The following is a 17,930-nucleotide window of genomic DNA, read 5'->3' on the forward strand; positions in this document are numbered from 1 at the left end:
TTTTGTGGACTCACTCTTTATTGGGGAATTTAAAACATAAGCAGACATTTAAAACGCAGTAAGAGAAAACAAACAAGTCGCTCAAATGGTCAGCTATTGAAATCAACCAAGATCTGTAAAACAAAGGAGCCTCAGTGGGGGGCGGAGGGAGGCACCTGGCTCTTTATTTAGTCCTGTGACTGGCATTGTGTTTATTGGAGATAGCTGTCTTTGAAGTGGATCCCTCTTTGAAATGGATGCCTTGGCAATCAAATCTTAAATCAGGCACCTGCATTACAAAAGAGGAAAAGACCCCAACTGTCAGGGCTTACACTACAACCTGCTGCTAATATAATATTGTGTGTCAGTTATATCTCAATAATTTTTTTTTTAAAAAAAGAATAGTTATCTGCAAAAGAAGATGCAGACTTGCTCTAAAATCCTAGAGGCTGACACTATGATTCTCTCATTGGTTCTTGTCAGAAACTTAACACAGCATTCTTATTTGTCATAGACACTTTGCATAGATACGCTGGATTTTAAGGTCTAAGTTCAAAAGCAACTTTTACTGCAGTCTGAATGGCAGAGTTTCAACAAAGTGGAAACCTTGTGGGCAACTCTATAGATGGTTTCAAAGTAGTACACTTGAATGTTGTTTCCAAAATCCAAAGAAGTCTATCAAATTGTCTTAGTCTGTTGGGGCTGCTATATAAAATAGCACAGACTGGGCAACTTATAAACAACAAATAACTATTTCTCACAGTTTTGGAGGCTGGAAATCCAAGATCACAGTGCTGTCAGATTTTGGTGTCTAGCGAGGGCCCACTTCCTAATTGATTGGTCCCGTTTTCTCTTTGTCCTCACCTCTGGAAGGGATTAGGGAGCTCTGTGGGGTCTCGTTTATAAGAGCACCAATCCCATTCATGAGGGATCATGACCTGAGTGCATTACAAAGCACCTCCTAATACATTGGGCATTAAGATTTTAACATATGAATTGTGGCGGGGGGTGGGGGACACAAACATTCAGGCCATAGCACAATGGGTTATACCTCTTTGCTTTTGCTAGGAAGTGTGAAGTGTAGCAACTTATCTTTCACCTTGGAGGGAATATTTTAACATGTTCTAGACTGTTTAACTCCTAGAAACTTCATTGAGCTGGTAGGCCTCTGAATTTTTGTGGGGTTTATATCCAACTGTATTTGTCAAGGTTCCCCAGAGAAACAGAATGAATAAGATAGAAAAAAATAGAGAAAGATTTATTTTAAGTAATTGACTCACATGATTATGGAAGCTAGCAAGTCTGAAATCTGCAAGGTGGGCTGACAGGCTGGGGGCCCAGGGTGGAGCTGATGTTGAAAGTCAAGTTTGAACGCCATCTGCTGGCAGAATTCCTTCTTGCTCAGGGGAGGTTAGTCTTTGTTCTCTGAAAGCCTTCAGTTGATTGGACGAGGCCCACACATTATGGAAGTTGTATGCTTTCCTCAAAGTCCTCAGATTTAAATGTTAACCTCATCCCAAAAAACACCTTCAGAGAAACATCTAGATTAATGTTTGACCAAATATCTGGGCACCAACCAAGCCAAGGTGACACATAAAATTAACCATCACATCAACCCTTTCATTCTAACTCATCTAAAGTACTTACTACTTCCTGCTTACCAGATCCAATCAGCATGTCATCAATGTAGTAGCCCAGTGTGATGTTTGGTTGAGTGTCAACATGTTCACAATATTTGCAGACTGTATTACAGCAGAGACCAGTAGATTTGACATAGCCCTGAGGCAACAGTTCGAGGATATACTGCTGTTCTTGCCAGATAAAAACCAATGGTTTCTGGTAGTCCTTGAAAATTGGTGTGGAGAAAAAGTCATGAGCCAGGCCAATACCTGCATACTAAGTTCCGAGGGTTATATTGACTTGTTTCAGTAAAGATACTTTATCTGGAAGAGCAGCTACAATTGGAGTTACCAGCTGATTAAATTTTTAATAGTTCATAGACATTATCCAAAACGCATTTGACTTCTGCATAGGCTAAACTGGTGAGTTAAACGGAGATGCGATAAGTGTCACCAACTCCAGCTTCTTTAAAGTCTTTTATGGTCTATTAATCTCTGCATTTCCCTAGGGATGGGTCATCACTTTTGGTTTACTTACTTTGAAGGGAGTAGAAGTTCACTTCTACTTAGCTCTTCTTACCATGCCGGCCCTTATCATTATTAGCAAGCTGATGTGGGGATTATGCCAGTTTCTAAGTATGTTTATTCCAATGGTAAATTCAAGAACTGGGGAAATAACTGCAAGGTGGGTTACTAGACCAACTGGGCTCAATGGGAATCGGATCTGAGCTAAGACTCTACCACCTGACCACTGTAAAGCGCTGACTTTTTTACTGCTGGGCCGCGGTAGAATTTGGGCTCCCAGGAATTAGTGTCAATTCAGAGCCAGTATCTAGTAGTCCTCATAAAGTCTGGGTATTTCCTTTTTCCCAATGTGCACTCACTGCTAAATGGCCACAGGTCCCTTTGAGGGAAGGCTTGACGGAAGATTTATGGCATGTATTTATGGCAATGGTGCAGGCTCCTTTCTCTCAAGGGGACCTGGGCTCCTCTTCAATCAAGGGGCTCTGGGTCTGTGAATTTACATCAGTCTGGAAACAGTGAGAGGCTGACTTTCCAATGTTACAATTTGAGTCAGATTTTTGGCTGCTAGATGTAGAATTTTTCCTATCATATAGATTGAGCAATATTCTAGTCGGCTATTTATCTATTTTATTCCTAGGGGCATCGTGATCTATTTTGTCTGTACATCCATGCTGCCTTTTATGTTAGATGTGCCCACTTTGTCTTTGGCAGTTAAGTGATGTCACTTGGCCTTTGCTTCTCTGGGATTCTAGCATCCTCGTTGAAACTAGGGAACCTGTCTTACTCTGTTGGGGCCACTATAAAAGAAAATCTTAGACTGGGTGGCTTATGAACAACAGACATCTATTTCTCATAGTTCTAGAGTCTGGAAAGTCCAAGATCAAGGCACTGACAGATTCAGTGTCTGGTAAGGAGTCACTTCCTCATTTGTAGTTAGCTGTGTACTCACATGTAGGAATGGGCAAGAGAGCTCTCTAGTCTTTTTTTTTTTTTAAATAAAGGCACTACTCTCCTTCATGAGGGCTCCACTCTTATGACCTAATTACTTTCCAAGGCCCCAGCTCCAAATACCATCACATTGGGGATTAGGTTTCAATATATAAATTTGGGTAGGACACATTCAGTCTATAGTATTTCTGCCCTGCTCCCCCCATTCATGTCTTTCTCAAATGCAAAATATATTCATTCCATCCTAACAGCCCCAAAAGTCAACTCTAAAGTCTAAAGTCCAAAGTCTCATCTAAATATCATCTCAATCAGGTATGTGTGAGACTCAAGGTACAATTTATCCTGAGGCAAATTTTTCTCCAGCAAGTTATGTGCTTTCAAAGTACAAGGCTGAGAAGGCATAGGGTAGACATTCCCATTCCAAAATAGAGAAATAGGAGAAAAAGGAGTGACAGGTTCAGAGCAAGTCCAAAATCCAAGGGATAAATTCCATTAAATCTTAAGGCTTAAGAATAATTATCTTTGGCTGAGTGCTCTGCCCTTCAGACCCATTGGGGCAGAGGTCCTGCCTTCTGGACACACTGGGACAAAGTGCACTGGGGTGATGGGCCTGCCCCACATCTTTGCTGGACAGGAGTTAGGCCCCCAAGCTTTGTTCAGCCAGCCCTCAGGTGATTCTTTGTTAGGGCCCCATGGCTCTCTGGTTGGGGTCCTGAGCCTGTAGCTCAGAAGCCCTTTGAAATGTAGGTGGAGGCATTCAGAGCCCTCCAGAGCTGCACCTGGGGCAGCTGCAGAGCAGGATGCAAAGTAGAACCCACGAGGTGAGGCAGCACCAGGCAGTTTGACTGTAGCCTCTCCTTTGAAACTGCGCTGCCCAGGGCCCTTGCACTCTGAGCTTGTGATCAAAAGGGCAGCCCTGATGATCTGTAAATTGCCCCTTAAAGTCATTCTTTCCTTAAGTTGTACCTGATCTATAAAGGATAAAGGAGGGCAGCTACAGAGGGCCTCAAAAGCCACAAATGCTTCTCACTGAAGGATTTCTCAATGTTTTTGTAAAAGGAGTGTCTCCTGAGCTTTTTCATAGAAAATAGTTGGGGGTTGTATGTAGGTAATACATGATAAATCCTCTCCAATGTTCCTATCATCCTAAGCCTTTGGATTCCCTCCTCCCTATCATGCTAGGACACCTTTGGCGTCTCAGCCTCTTTAACTGTAGGTCACAACTGAGTTCCAGTTTCAGCCTGCTAACCAGATAAGCTCTTAGAGCCACCTCCAGCTGCATGTGCTGACACATTAAATCTAGAATCTCTAGTAAGTATACCCATATCAATGAATCCGCACAATTTAGTGTTATATTCTGCCCTCCTTACCTAACACCCTTAGAATCTGTTTCTGCCAATATATATCAGCAAAGTCTTACAATTCTTTTGGTGTATAAGCTCTTTCCTCCTTGGTCATAGAGTGCATTTGTTCCCCTGGAACATGCTGAGGTTTGACTTCAATTTTGGATCCATTGGCAATAGGAGTGGTTGTGGCGGGTCTTGAGGAGAAGGGGCATTCCCCTTTCAAGACATCTGGACCATGTGCCTTTATCACAGGACTTTCAAGGAGAGAAAGGTTAGTCTCAGACACTAAAGGGCTAGCTACTTCTACTAGTAAGGGAGACTCAGAGTAACTTGGTGGTTCAAGATTGTCAGTTTTATCTGGGACCAAACAGATGTCCCCATTCCAAGTTTCTTTACCAGTCAGTGCCCTAAATTTCACATGAGAATCTTGTTAAGACTATGAATTCAACTGTCATTGCAATTCAACAATCTATACAATTAAATATTGTATTTGATTTTGAGCAATATTAGCTCTGCAGCTACAAAAAAAATAAGAGCTTCTTTTAGGCATCATGAAAGCTCTCTATTTCTTAGACTGTGACTTGAGCTGAGATGTTAATAGACCTAAGCTTGTCATTTTCTCTTTGTAAGTATTCAAGTGCATTCAAGTGCAGTCTTTAGAGCTACGATTACTGTCGTAATGGTGACATGCAGCAGCCATTTGAGGCTTTCAAGGCATGTACTTCAGTTGGCCCTTCATTACAATTAACCATAGGTTGATTAATTGTGATACCGCTGCTTGCCATTGATTACTAGCATCCATTTCGCACTGACAAGCACTGTGCTCAATCCCAGAGGTATGAATAAACCAATTCCCAAAACTCATCTCTGCAGTTCTATTTCTTGGGATCACTCCTGGTAACAATTCTGTGTCAGTCTGTATTCTATCTGAAGAGAGGAATGATGCTGTGATTTGAACAGGGGAAGTTGATGTAAGGAATTACATATAACAGGGGATTGGAATAATGAGGGATTGTCTAGTAAGATGTAAAGAGAACTCTAAAGATAAAGAATTAAGAAGTGGTCACTACCTCTAGGTTAAGATAGAATGACCCTGGAGATGAGATCTAAATTTTGTTGGAGAGGTATGACTGTAGTTCACTGAATGACAGAGAAGTCATGGTGCTACACTGATGGAACTTGCCAGAAATCTGCCTGCTGGATGGAGGGAGTAAGCTGTTCATTGAGGGCTGCTGGTTTCTGTGCCCAATAGGAGCCAGGCCTTGGGGAAGCTGTGAGTGCTGCAGCATCCAGAGGCACTCTGCTTGCTACCAAGCTGCCTAAGGGTGAGAGCTTGGGGGAGGAGAAAGCTGCTGGTTACTGAGTGTCACTGGCTGACCTGCACTGCAAGCACTGCAGGAGTCGTATGGTAGAAAAAGCCATGCAGAAGGAGTCTGCTAAGCAAGCACAAAGGAATCAGGAAGGAAACCTCTTTTCTTCTTGCAGCATCTCTCCGGCACATCTACTAAGAAAGCTTCAATGCCAGTTGGCAAAGAAAAAATAGTTAAAATATGTTCCATTACCATAGAGCAGGCAGAAAGGATGAATTTGAAGTTGAGAGGCAACCACTCGATAGCCAGCACACCATAGGTCACAAAATGAAAACACAATGTATCAAGATTTATGGAATGCAGCAAAAGTAGAGCTTGGAAGGAAATTGTAGCATGAAACATGTATATTAGGTTCTCACTTGCTCTCTTTTTGCCGCCATCTTGGTTCTGTGTTTCCTGTACAAAATGCCCAGTGAACCACAGAAACCGTCTCTGTCACAGAGCAGGAGTTCCCATAGCCCTAGGCTGAGACAGGGTCTAGAATAGAATCTAACAATGATGAATTAGTGCCAGAGCTCTAGGAATAAGATTCCACACAGGCAAGCAACACAAGTCCAGCTGGCAGCTGAAATGGATGAAGAATCAGTCAGTAAAGCAAAACAGAGCTGGAGTGAAAAGAAAGCACGAAAGTCTATGTCAAATCTGGGTCTTCGAGAGGTTGGTTACAGGGGTGACTAGGGTCACTATCCGGAAATCTAAGAATATCCTCTTTGTCATCAAAAAAACAGACATCTGCAAGAGCCCAGCCTCACATATCTGCATAGATTGGGGGGAAGCCAAGATCAAGGATTTATCTCCGCAAACACAGCTAGCAGCTGCTGAGAAATGAAAAGTTCAAGGTGAAGCTGACTCAATCATTCAAGAAAACACACAGACTCCAATTATACAAGAGGAGAGTGACAAGAAAGAGGTTAATTAAAAAACATATGGAACTTAAGAACACAAAATTGGTCATGTCACAAGCAAATGTGTGCAGAGTGAAGGCAATCCAAGCCCTGAAGAACAACAGTAATGATACTGTAAATGCTATTATGGAATTAACAATGTAACTATCTAAAAACAAGGACCTTTTGGGGTGTTTAAAAACAGTAACTACAGCTAGGTTTGAAATTTGTACTGTTTCTATCGCTAATAATTAGTAAAATTAAGGCTTCTTGTGAGAAAAATGCTTATATTAGAAAAGAAGAATTGTCTCATATCGATGACCTCAACTTCCGTCTTAAGAAATTATGATAGTCTACGGCCACACCACCCTGAAAAAGCCCTGATCTCAAAAGCTAAGCTGGGTCGGGCTTGGCTAGTACTTGAATGGGAGACCATCTAGGAAGACCAGATGCTGTAGGTGTTAAAAAATTTTAAAAAAGAGATTGTAAACTGACAAGGTCCTTGCAATCTGTGAGGTCAACCAAGGGTTGCCTCGCCTTAAAAAAAGAAAAAGAAATTATAATAAAAAGTGGGAATTAAACCCAAAATTAGCAGAAAATAGAAATAAAGATAAGAGCAGAAATCACCAAAGTAGAAAACAAAACAATAGAGAAAATTTTAAAAACCAACAGCGGGCTCTTTGGGAAGATCAATAAAATTGATAAACTTCTAGCCAGATTGATAAGGGAAAAAAGAAAACACACTCAAATAATTAATATCGAGAATGAGATATAGGTTAACACTTTTATCCTACAGAAATTAAAATAACAATAAAGGGATGTTATAAATAGCTTTATGCTCATAAATTTGACAATTTAGATAAAAATAGACACATTCCTTAAAAGACACAAGCTACCAACTGTACTCTAGAAAAAAAGACAACCTGAATAGTCATATGTTTTTAAAGAAATTTATTTCATAGTTTAAAACTTTCCCACAAAGAAAACCCCATGTCCACATGGCTTCACTGGTGAATTTGACCAAACAGTTATGGAAGAAATAATAGCAGTAATACACAAACTCTTCCAGGAGATAAAAGAGGAACATATTATATTTTTATTGCTGCTTAACAAACTACTACAAACTTAGTGGCTTAAATCGATATCCATTTTATTATGTCAGTTCTTGTAGGTCAGAAGTCCAGCACGGAATGACTGAGTTCTCTGTTCAGGGTATAATAAGGCTGAAATCAAGGTGTTGGCTAGGCTAACTTCTTGTCTGAAGGCTCCGGGGAAAAATATGCTTACAAGCTCATTCTCATTATTGGCAAAATTCAGTTCCTTGCAGTTGTAGGATGAGGATACCACCTCCTTGCTGGCTATCAGCTGGGGCTGATCTCATCTCTTAGAGGCCAACCACATTCTTTGCCATGTGCCCCCACTCTGTCTGCAAGCCAGCGACATGTCAAATACTTCTTGTACTTCTGATTTTGGACCTTAATTACATCTGAAGAATCTCTTCACAGCAGTAATTAGATTCATGTTTAATTAAACAACTAGAAGAAGGTATGTGAACACCAGGTGCTGGGAATCTTGGAGGTCATCTTAGAATTCTGCCTACCACAAAGAGGGAACACTTCCCAATATAATCTATGAGTTCAGCATTACCCTGAACCTGATATCAAAATCAGGCAAAGAAATCACAGCAAGTTACTTTGTAAAAATCAACAAACTGATTCTAAAATACATAATGGAGAAGCAAAAGATCCTGAATAGCCAATACAACATTGAAGGAGAAACATAGAGTTAGAGGACTGACACTTCCCGACTTTAAGACTCACTGTAAAGCTACAGTAATTAAGACAGCATGGCACTGGCAAAAGAAAAGACAAATAAATTAATGGAACAAAAGAGAGAGCCCTAAAATAGACCTCTATAAATATAATCAACTAATTTTTGACAAAAGAGCAAAGGTAATACAATGGAGCAAAGGTAGTCTTTCCAACAGGTATTGACACCTGTCAGAATGACTTATCAAAACAACAAAAGACAACAGTTGCAAAAATATGGAGAAATTAGAACCCTTGTACACTGTTATTGGGAATGAAAAATGGTGCAGTCACTAGAGAAAACGGTATGGAGATTCTTAAAATTTTTAAAAATAGAACTATCCCAATCCATCAATCCCATTTCTAGTTATTTAACCAGAAGAATAGAAATCGGTATCTCAAAGAGATATTAGCACTCTTATGTTCATTGCAGCACTATTTACAATAGCCAAGATGTGGAAACAAACTAAATGTCTATCAACAGATGAAGGAATAAAGAAAATATATATATGAAATGGAATACTATTTACCTTTGTTTTTGTTGTTATTTATGCTACCTTCAAATCTTTGAAAAATAGTTTTTAATTTTTCAATTATAGTTAACATACAATATTATTTTAGTTTTAGGTATGCATCATAGTGATTAGACATTTCTATAACTTACAAAGTGATCAACTGAATAAATCTAGTACCCATCTGACACCGTACATAGTTATCACAATATTATTGACCATATTTCCTATGCTATATTTTACATCCTATGTCTATTTTGTTCATTTGTTTATTTTGTTCTTAGATCCCGCATATAAGTGAAATTATACAGCATTTGCCTTTCTCTGTCTGATTTACTCCACTCAGCACAATACCCTCTAGGTCTATCCATGTCATTGCAGATAGCAAGATTTCTTCTTTTTATTGTGGCTGAGTAATATTCTACTTTATATATGTACCACCTCTTCTTTATCCATTCATTCATTGATGGATACCCAGGTTGCCTCCATATCTTGGCTATTGTAAATCATGCTGCAATGGACATATGGGTGTACTGTCCCTTTGAAGTAGTGTTTTGGGTTTCTTCAGAAAAAAAACCCAGAAGTGGAATTACTAGGTCTTTGTCTCTTGTTATAGCCTTTGTTTTAAAGCCTATTTTGTATGATACAAGTATTTCCACCTCAGCCTTTTTTTGTTTTCATTTTCATGAAATATCCTTTTCCATCCCCTCACCCCCAGTGTGTGTGTGTCTTTTAATTTGAAGTGATTCTCTTGTAGGCAGTGTATATAAGGATCTTGTTTTCTCATTTTGATTGGAGCATTCAATCTATTCACATTCAAAGCAATTGTTAACAGATATGTAGTTACTGCTATTTTATTATTCATATTTTTTATCGTCTTTTATCTTTTTAAAGAAGTCCCTCTAACATTTCTTGTTATACAGCTTTGATGGTGATGAACTCCTTTAGCATTCTCCTGTCTGGGAAGCACTTTATCTGCCCTTCTATTCTAAATGATAGCTCTGCTGGGTAAGGTAACCTTGGTTGTAGGTCCTTGCTTTTCAGCACTTTGATTATTTCCTGCCAATCCCTTCTGGCCTGCAAAGTTTCTGCTAAGAAATCAGCTGACAGACTTATGGGAGCTCCCTTGTAGTAACGAATTGCTTTTCTTTTGCTTCTTTTAAGATTATTTCTGTTTTTAACCTTTGGCATTTTAATGATGATGTGTCTTGGTGTGGGGATCTTTGGGTTCATCTTGTTTGAGACTCTCTGAGTTTCCTGTCTTGTATGTCTATTTCTTTTGCCAGGTTAGGGAAATTTTCAGTCACTTTTTTCTTGAAATAGGTTTTTGATTCCTTGTTCTCTCTCTTCTCCTTCTGGAACCCCTGTGCTGTGAATGTTAGTACACTTGATGTTGCCCCAGAAGCCCCTTAAACTATCCCCATGCTTTTTGGGTTCTTTTTTCTTGTTGCTGTTCTGATTGGGTATTTTCTGATACCTTATCTTCCAAATCACTGATTTGACCTTCTGCACTATCTAATCTACTGTTGATTTTCTCTAATGTATTATTTGTTTCAGTTATTATATTCTTCATTTCTGACTGTTTTTAATATTTTCTATGTCTTTGTTGAAGCTCTCATTGAGATCATTGAGCATCCTTATAATTAGTGTTTTGTACTCTGTATCAGATTGATTGCTTGTCTCCATTTTGCTTAGTTCTTTTTCTGGACTTTTGTCCCGTTCCTTCATTTGGGACATATTTCTTTGTATTCTCATTTTTGTTGCCTCTATGTGTTTGTCTCTATGTATTAGATAGAGCTGCTATGTCTCCTGGTCTTAGTAGGGTGGACTTATGTAGTAGATGTCCTGGGGGGCCCAGTGGCATAGTCTCCCTGGTTACCTGAGCCAGGTGCTCCAGGTGTGTCTCTTGTGTGGGTTTTATATGCCCCTTGATTGTAGTTGAGCCTTGTTTGCTGTTTGTACATCAATGGGAACGATTGACCTTCAAACTGATTGTTTGTGAGGACTGGGCATTACTACAGTGGAGGCGCTGTTGTGCAGGGGTTGACCCTATGGCACAAGATTCATTTCAGTGGGGCTCTGGTGCCTGCTGAGCCTTCCCTTTGGGTGTGCCATTTGTGGAGGTGGATGGGTGGTGCTCTGGTGTGGTCTAAAGTTGGCCACTGGGTATGTTGGTTCTGGGGCCTTTTGGGAGTGTTTCTAGTGCAGCCAAGGTCAGCTCCTGCCTGTTTCCTGCCCAGGGCCACTTGGTATGAGCAACACAGTGGTCTGCAGATAGTTGCCACTTGTGCTGGGCTTGGAGGTTCCTGGGAGAGGCTAAGCAGTGAACCAAGGTCGGCTGCTGCTAGTGCCGGGCTTGGGTCTGGTTAGCAAGAGGTACAAGGCACGCCGAGGCTAGATGCTGCTTATTTGAGATTTGCTAATCTTTGAGGGATTTTAGAGAGGTCAGCAGTATGAGTCAAGACAGGCCATTTCTATGGAAAAGCTACTGGAAGTGGCTTGGGTGGAAACACAAGTTGTGCGGGGCAGGGTCTCAGGGAATCACTAGGGCAGAGTTAATGTGTTAGGTAAGCTGATTCTATTCAGTCTTTAAAAAGAAAGAAATTCTGCAACATGCAACAATATGGAGGCACCTTGAGGACATTATGCTAAGTGAAATTTTTCAGTCACAGAAAGAGAAATACTGCATTATTACACTCATTTGAGGTATCTAAAATATTCAAATTCATAAAATTAAAGAGTGATTGTCAAAGGAGAGCTACTAATCAATAGGCATAAAGTTTTAGTCAAACAGGATGAACAAGCCTCAGAAGTCAGCTGTACAATGCTGCTTTATAGTCAACAATAATGTATTGTACACTTAGAAATTTGATCAGAGATTAGATTTCATGTTGTATTTTTTTAATTAATTAATTAATTTTTTTTTATGGTGACATTGGTTAACGAAATCCAGTAAGTTTCAGCTGAACATTTTAATAGTAAGGCACATATATATATTTACATTTTGTGTTCACCTCCCATAGTTAGATTTCTTTCTGTCACCACATATTTTTTAAATTAATTAATTGATTTTTATGGTGACATTGGTTAACAAAATCCAGTAAGTTTTATCTGTACACTTTAACAGTAAGGCATATATATATATTTACACTGTGTGTTCACTTATCACAGTTAGATTTCTTTCTGTCACCACATATTTGACCCTTTTTACCCCGACCGCCCTACTTCTCCCTCCTCCTCCTCTCTGGTAACCACTACTCTATAGTCCATGTCCATGAGTCTCTGTTTGTTTGTCTTGCTCATTTCTTCTTTTAGGTTTATATCCCACATATAAGTGATACCATGTGATTTTCAACTTTGTCTGTCTGGCTTATTTCGCTTAGTTAGCATGATTATCTTGAGGTCCATCCATGTTGTCACAAATGGCAGTATTTCATCTCTTCTTAAGCTTGAGTAATAATCCATTGTATATATGTATCACAGCTTCTTTATCCAATCATCTATCGTAGGACATTTCAGTTGCTTTCATGTCTTGGCCACCGTGAATAATGCTGCTGTGAATATTGGTGTGCAAATATCTTTATGGATATGATTTTCTAAGTCTTTGGGGTAAATACCCAATAGAGGGATTGCTGGATCATATGGTAGATCAATTCATAGTTTTTTGAGGAACCTCCATACTGCTCTCCATAGCGGCTGTACCAATTTACAGTCCCACCAGCAGTGTATGTGGGTCCCTTTTTCTCTGCATCCTCTCCAACATTTGTTATTACTTGTCCTGTTGATTACAGCTATTCTAACAGGTGTAAGAAGGTATCTCATAGTTGTTTTGATTTGCATTTCCCTAATAGCTAGCGATGTTGAGCATCTTTGCATATGTTTGTAGGCTATTTGTATGCCTTCTTGAGAGAAGTGTCTTTTCAGGTCTTCTGCCCATTTTTTGATTGGATCATTTGTTTTTTTGTTGTTATAGAGTTGTATGCATTCTTTGTATATTTCGGATATGACACCCTTATCAGAAGCATTCCTTGAAAATATCTTTTCCCATTCAGATGGTTGTCTCTCTACCTTGTTGATGGTTTCTTTTGCTGAGCAGAAGCTTTTTAGTTTGATGTAGTCCCATTCATTTATTTTTGCTTTTACTTCTCTTGCCTTTGAGGTCAAATTCATAAAATCATATTTAAGTCCAAGGTCCTTGAGTTTCGTTCCTATGTTTCGTTCTATGCATTTTATTGTTTCAGGACTTATATTCAGGTCCTTAATCGATTTTGAGTTAATTTTGGTGTGTGGTGATAGACAACAGTCTAGTTTCATTCTTTTGCAGATGGCTTTCCAGTTTTCCCAGCACCATTTATTGAACAGGCTTTCCTAACTCCACTGTGCTTTTGGCTTTTTTTGTCGAGAATTGTTTGCCTATATAAACATGGGTTTACTTCTGGACTCTCAACTCTGTTCCACTGATCTCTGTGTCTATTTTGCTGCCAATACCATGCCGTTTGATTATGGTCACTTTGTAGTATAATTCGAAGTCAAGCAGAGTGATGCCTCCAGCCTTGATCATTTTCTTAGGATGGCTTTGGCAATTCAGAGTCTTTTGTGCTTCCATACAAACCCGATAATTTTTTGTTCCATTTCTTAAAAAAATGCTGATGGAATTTTGGTGGGGACGGCATTAAATCTGTGTAATAATGTGTGATAATGTGGCCATTTTATCTATATTGATTCTTCTAATCCAAGAACATGGAATATCTTTTCATATCTTTGTATATTCTTCTATTTCTTTTAATAGGGTCTTATAATTTTCATTATATAGGCCCTTCACATTTTCATTAGATTTATTCCTAGGTATTTTATTCTTTTTGTTGCAATTACAAAAGGAATTATTTTTTCCACTACTTTTTCTGACACTTTGTTGTTAGAGTTTAGGAATGCTATGGATTTTTGAACGTTGATTTTGTATCCAGAGACTTTACTGTATTTGCTTATTGTTTCTAGTAGTGTTCTTGTGGAGTCTTTAGGGTTTTCTATATAGAGAATCATGTCATCCACAAATTGTGACAGTTTGACGTCTTCATTTCCTATTTCCTAGTGAATAACAGTGGCAATAGTGGACAGCCTTGCTTTGATCCTGATCTTAGAGGAAAGGGTTTTAGTTTTTCACCGTTAAGTATAATGTTGGCTGAGGGTTTGTCATAGATGGCCTTTATTATGTTAAGGTACTTTCCTTCTATACCGATTTGTTAAGTGTTTTGATCATAAATGGATGCTGTATTTGGTCGAAGGCTTTTTCTGCATCTATTGATATGATCATATGATTCTTATTTTTTCATTTGTTTATGTGGTGTATCACATTATTCAATTTGCATGTGTTGAACCATTCTTGTGCCCCTGGGGTGAAGTCCACTTGATCGTGATGTATAATCTTTTTAATATGTTCCTGTATCGGTTTGCTAGTATCTTATTTAAGATTTTTGGTTCTGTGTTCATGAGAGATATTGGTCTGTAGTTTTCTTTTTTGTGTTGTCTTTACCAGGTTTTGGTATCAGGGTGATATCGGCCTCATAAAATGAGTTGTGAAGTGTTGCCTCCTCTTTGATTTTTTTTTTTTTGTAAGAGTTTGAGGAGAGTAGGTGTTAAATCTTCTTTGAATGTTTGGTAGAATTCACTGGTGAAGCCATCTGGTCCTAGACTTTTACTTTTTTGTAGGTTTTTGATGATTGTTTCAGTTTGCATACTGCTGATCAGTCTATTCGGATTTTTCAGTTCTTCTTGATTCAGTCTAGGAAGGTTGTATTTTTCTAAGTACTGGTCCATTTCTTCTAGTTTAATACATTTGGTGTTATATACTTTTTCATAGTATTCTCGTATGATCCTTTGTATATCTGCATTGTCTGTCATCATTTCCCCTCTTTCATCCCTGATTTTGTTTATTTGTGTCCTTTCTCTTTTTTCTTTAGTGAGTCTAGCCAGGGGGTTGTCATTTTTATTTACCTTCTCAAAGAACCAGCTCTTTGTTGCATTTATTTTTTCTATTGTTTTTTTTTTTTGCTGTTGTTGTTGTTTTCAATTTTATTTATTTCTGTTGTAATTTTGATTTTTCTTTCCTTCTGCTGACTTTAGGCTTCATTTGTTCTTCCTTTTCTAGTTTTTAAAGATGAAGCATTAGGTTTTTTATTTGGGCTCATTCTTTTTTTTGGAGGCAGGCCTGTAATGATATGAACTTTCCTCTTATGACCACTTTTGCCATGGCCCAAAAGTTTCGATATGTTGTACTGTCATCATTATTTATTTCTACGTATCTCTTGATCTCTTTTTATTTATTCTCTGGCCCAGTCGTTCTTCAGTAGCATGTTGTTTAATCTCCATGTATTTGTGGTTTTCCCAGTTTCTTTTTGTAGTTGATCTCTAGACGCAAAGCATTATGATCAGAGAATATGGTTGGTATGATTTCAATCCTCTTATATTTGTTGAGGCTATCTCTGTGTCCCAGTATGTGGTCAATCCTTGAGAATGTTCCATGTGGACTAAAGAAGAGTGTTTAAGCTGCTGTTTTGGGATGAAAGGCTTGGTAAATGTCAATTATATCCAGTTGGTTTAATGTGTTGTTTAAGGGTGTTATTTCCTTTTTGATTTTCTATTTGGATGATCTGTCCATATCCAACAGTGGGGTATTCATGTCCTCCACTATGATAGTGTTTTGGTCAGTTTCTCCCTTCAGTTCTGTTAGTAATTTTTAAAATACATTTTGAGGCTCCCTGATTGGGAGCATAGATGTTAATAAGTGTTATATCTTCTTAGCGTATGATTCCCTTTATCATTATGAAGTGTCCCTCAGTGTCTTTCTTTACCTTTTTCATTTTGAAATCTATTTTGTCTGATATTAGTACCACTATTCCTGCTTTTCTCTGAATACCATTTGCTTGAAATATCATTTTCTACCCTTTTACTTTGAGTCTACATTTGTCTTTGGAATTAAGATGTATCTCCTGGAGGCAGTGTATGGTTGGGTTTTTTTTATTTTTTGTTTTTGATCCAATCTGCTACTGTGCCTTTTTATTGGTGAGTTCAGTCCATTTACATTTAAGGTGATTGTTGAAGTGTGAGGTTTTCCTATAACCATTCTATGTGTTTTGCTCTCTGATAGCTCAGTGTTTCCATTGTTTCTTTGTCTTTGTGTGTCTGTTTTGTGTTTGTTTGGTTTTTTTTTTCTGGTTGGATTTTGTGAGTTTTTCCTCTGGTCCTTCTTGTTTTATGTTGTATACTTTAGTTCTGAATCTTTGGCATGTGTGTACCATTAAGAATATGTAAAGTATAGGTGTATATATATACAGTCATCCATTTTCTTCTGTGTGAGCCGTATCTCCATTTTCCTTTGTGAATTTGAATCTTTGAATCTTCCCCTTTTCAGTCATTGTTGTCTCAGTTTGTCTCTATGTGTGCTGAACATTCAATACTATTTGCTATAGTACATCTCTTCTTATCATTTAAGCTTATAATGCCCTGTTCTTCGTAAGTGTTGCAATCCTCTGCTTTTGTCTGCCTACTAGTCGCCTTACTCCTAATTATGTTTTTTTTTTTTTTTGGTCATTTTATTTTAGGTGAGCTAACCCCTTTCAGTATTTTCTGTAATGCAGGCCTTGTAGTGAATTCCCTCAATTTTTATATGTCTGGAAAGATCTTCATTTCTCCTTTATATTAAAGTAGAGCTTTGCTGGATACATTATTCTTGGCTAGTAGTTCCTTTCATTTAATAGTTTGAATATTTGATTCCACTTCTTTCTGGCTTGTAATATTTATGGTGAGAAGTCCAATGATGATCTAATGGGGTTTTCTTTATAGGTTACTGTCTTTTTTTCTCTGGCTGCCCTGAGAATTCTTTCTTTGTCATTGATTATTGATAATTTTAATACAATATGTCTTGGAGAAGGCCTTTTTAAGTTGAGATAATTGGGTGTTCTGTCGACTTCTTGAATTCCAAGCTCTAGCTCATTGCTCAGATTTGGGAAATTCTTGTCAACTATTTGTCTGAAAATGCTTTCTAATCCCTGCTCCTTTTCCTACCCTTTGAGAATGCCCATTGTTCTTATGTTTCCTCTCCTGATGGTATCAGTTAGTTCTTGTATTTCTCTTTCACTATTTTTCATTCTTCGGTTTCTCTCTTCTTCCTTTTGATTTATTTCTAGATTTTTGTCTTCGATATCACTGATTCTTTCCTCCATTTGGTCAACTCCATTTACCAAGCTTGCTATTTATTTTTTTAACTCTTCCAATGTGTGTGTGTGTGTGTTTTAATCTCCAGAAGATCTATTCTGTTCTTTTTGAGGGTTTCAATCTCCTTGCTCTGCTCATCTAGTTGTTTTTGCAGTTCCTGAAATTGTTATATGGCTCATTTTGAACTCACTGAGTTTGTTTCAGAAGTACCATCCTGAATTCTCTGTCATTTATTTCTATGTCTGTAAGCTTATTTTCTGGAGATTTCTCTCTCCCTCTCTCTGTCTCTCTCTGTCTCTGTCTCTCTCTCTCTCTCTCTCTCTCTTTCTCTCTTTTGAGATGCCTTATCACTTTGGATGTTCGTGGTGTTTAATGAACTATTTCTCCACCTGGGCACTAATGTAAGTGTATTCTGCTGTTTTTCCAGAAAGAAGATTTATTATATAAAGGTCACTTTTTAGCCTGCTGCAAAGAAGGTGCTTTTCTTTTGGTTTCCAGTAGGTGACATCTAAGCCTCTTGGATCCCTGCTTTATATAAAGCTTTAAAAATGCCTTTTTATTTTCTTGTACATATTTAATTATGCTCACTACCCTCAGTTTCAGTTCCTGTCAGTATTAGCAACAGTTTCAGTAGCATTTGTTCAGATTCCCCTGGGGCTCCCTGGTGTTCAGTCTCAGAGGATATGGGAGGATGGGCCCTCTTGTTTGTAGATTAGGGGCTCAGCTAA

General features: G+C 38.4%; 1 pseudogene; it reads left to right on the top strand.

Annotated features, from left to right (window-relative positions):
- The window catches only part of LOC107506587, a 54,913-nt pseudogene extending 48,077 nt beyond the window's left edge, over positions 1 to 6,836 (top strand).
- The last annotated feature ends 11,094 nt before the right edge of the window (positions 6,837 to 17,930 follow it).

This window comes from Rousettus aegyptiacus, unplaced genomic scaffold (genome assembly GCF_014176215.1).
Source record: "Rousettus aegyptiacus isolate mRouAeg1 unplaced genomic scaffold, mRouAeg1.p scaffold_m13_p_9, whole genome shotgun sequence".
Classification (NCBI taxonomy): Eukaryota; Metazoa; Chordata; class Mammalia; order Chiroptera; family Pteropodidae; genus Rousettus; species Rousettus aegyptiacus.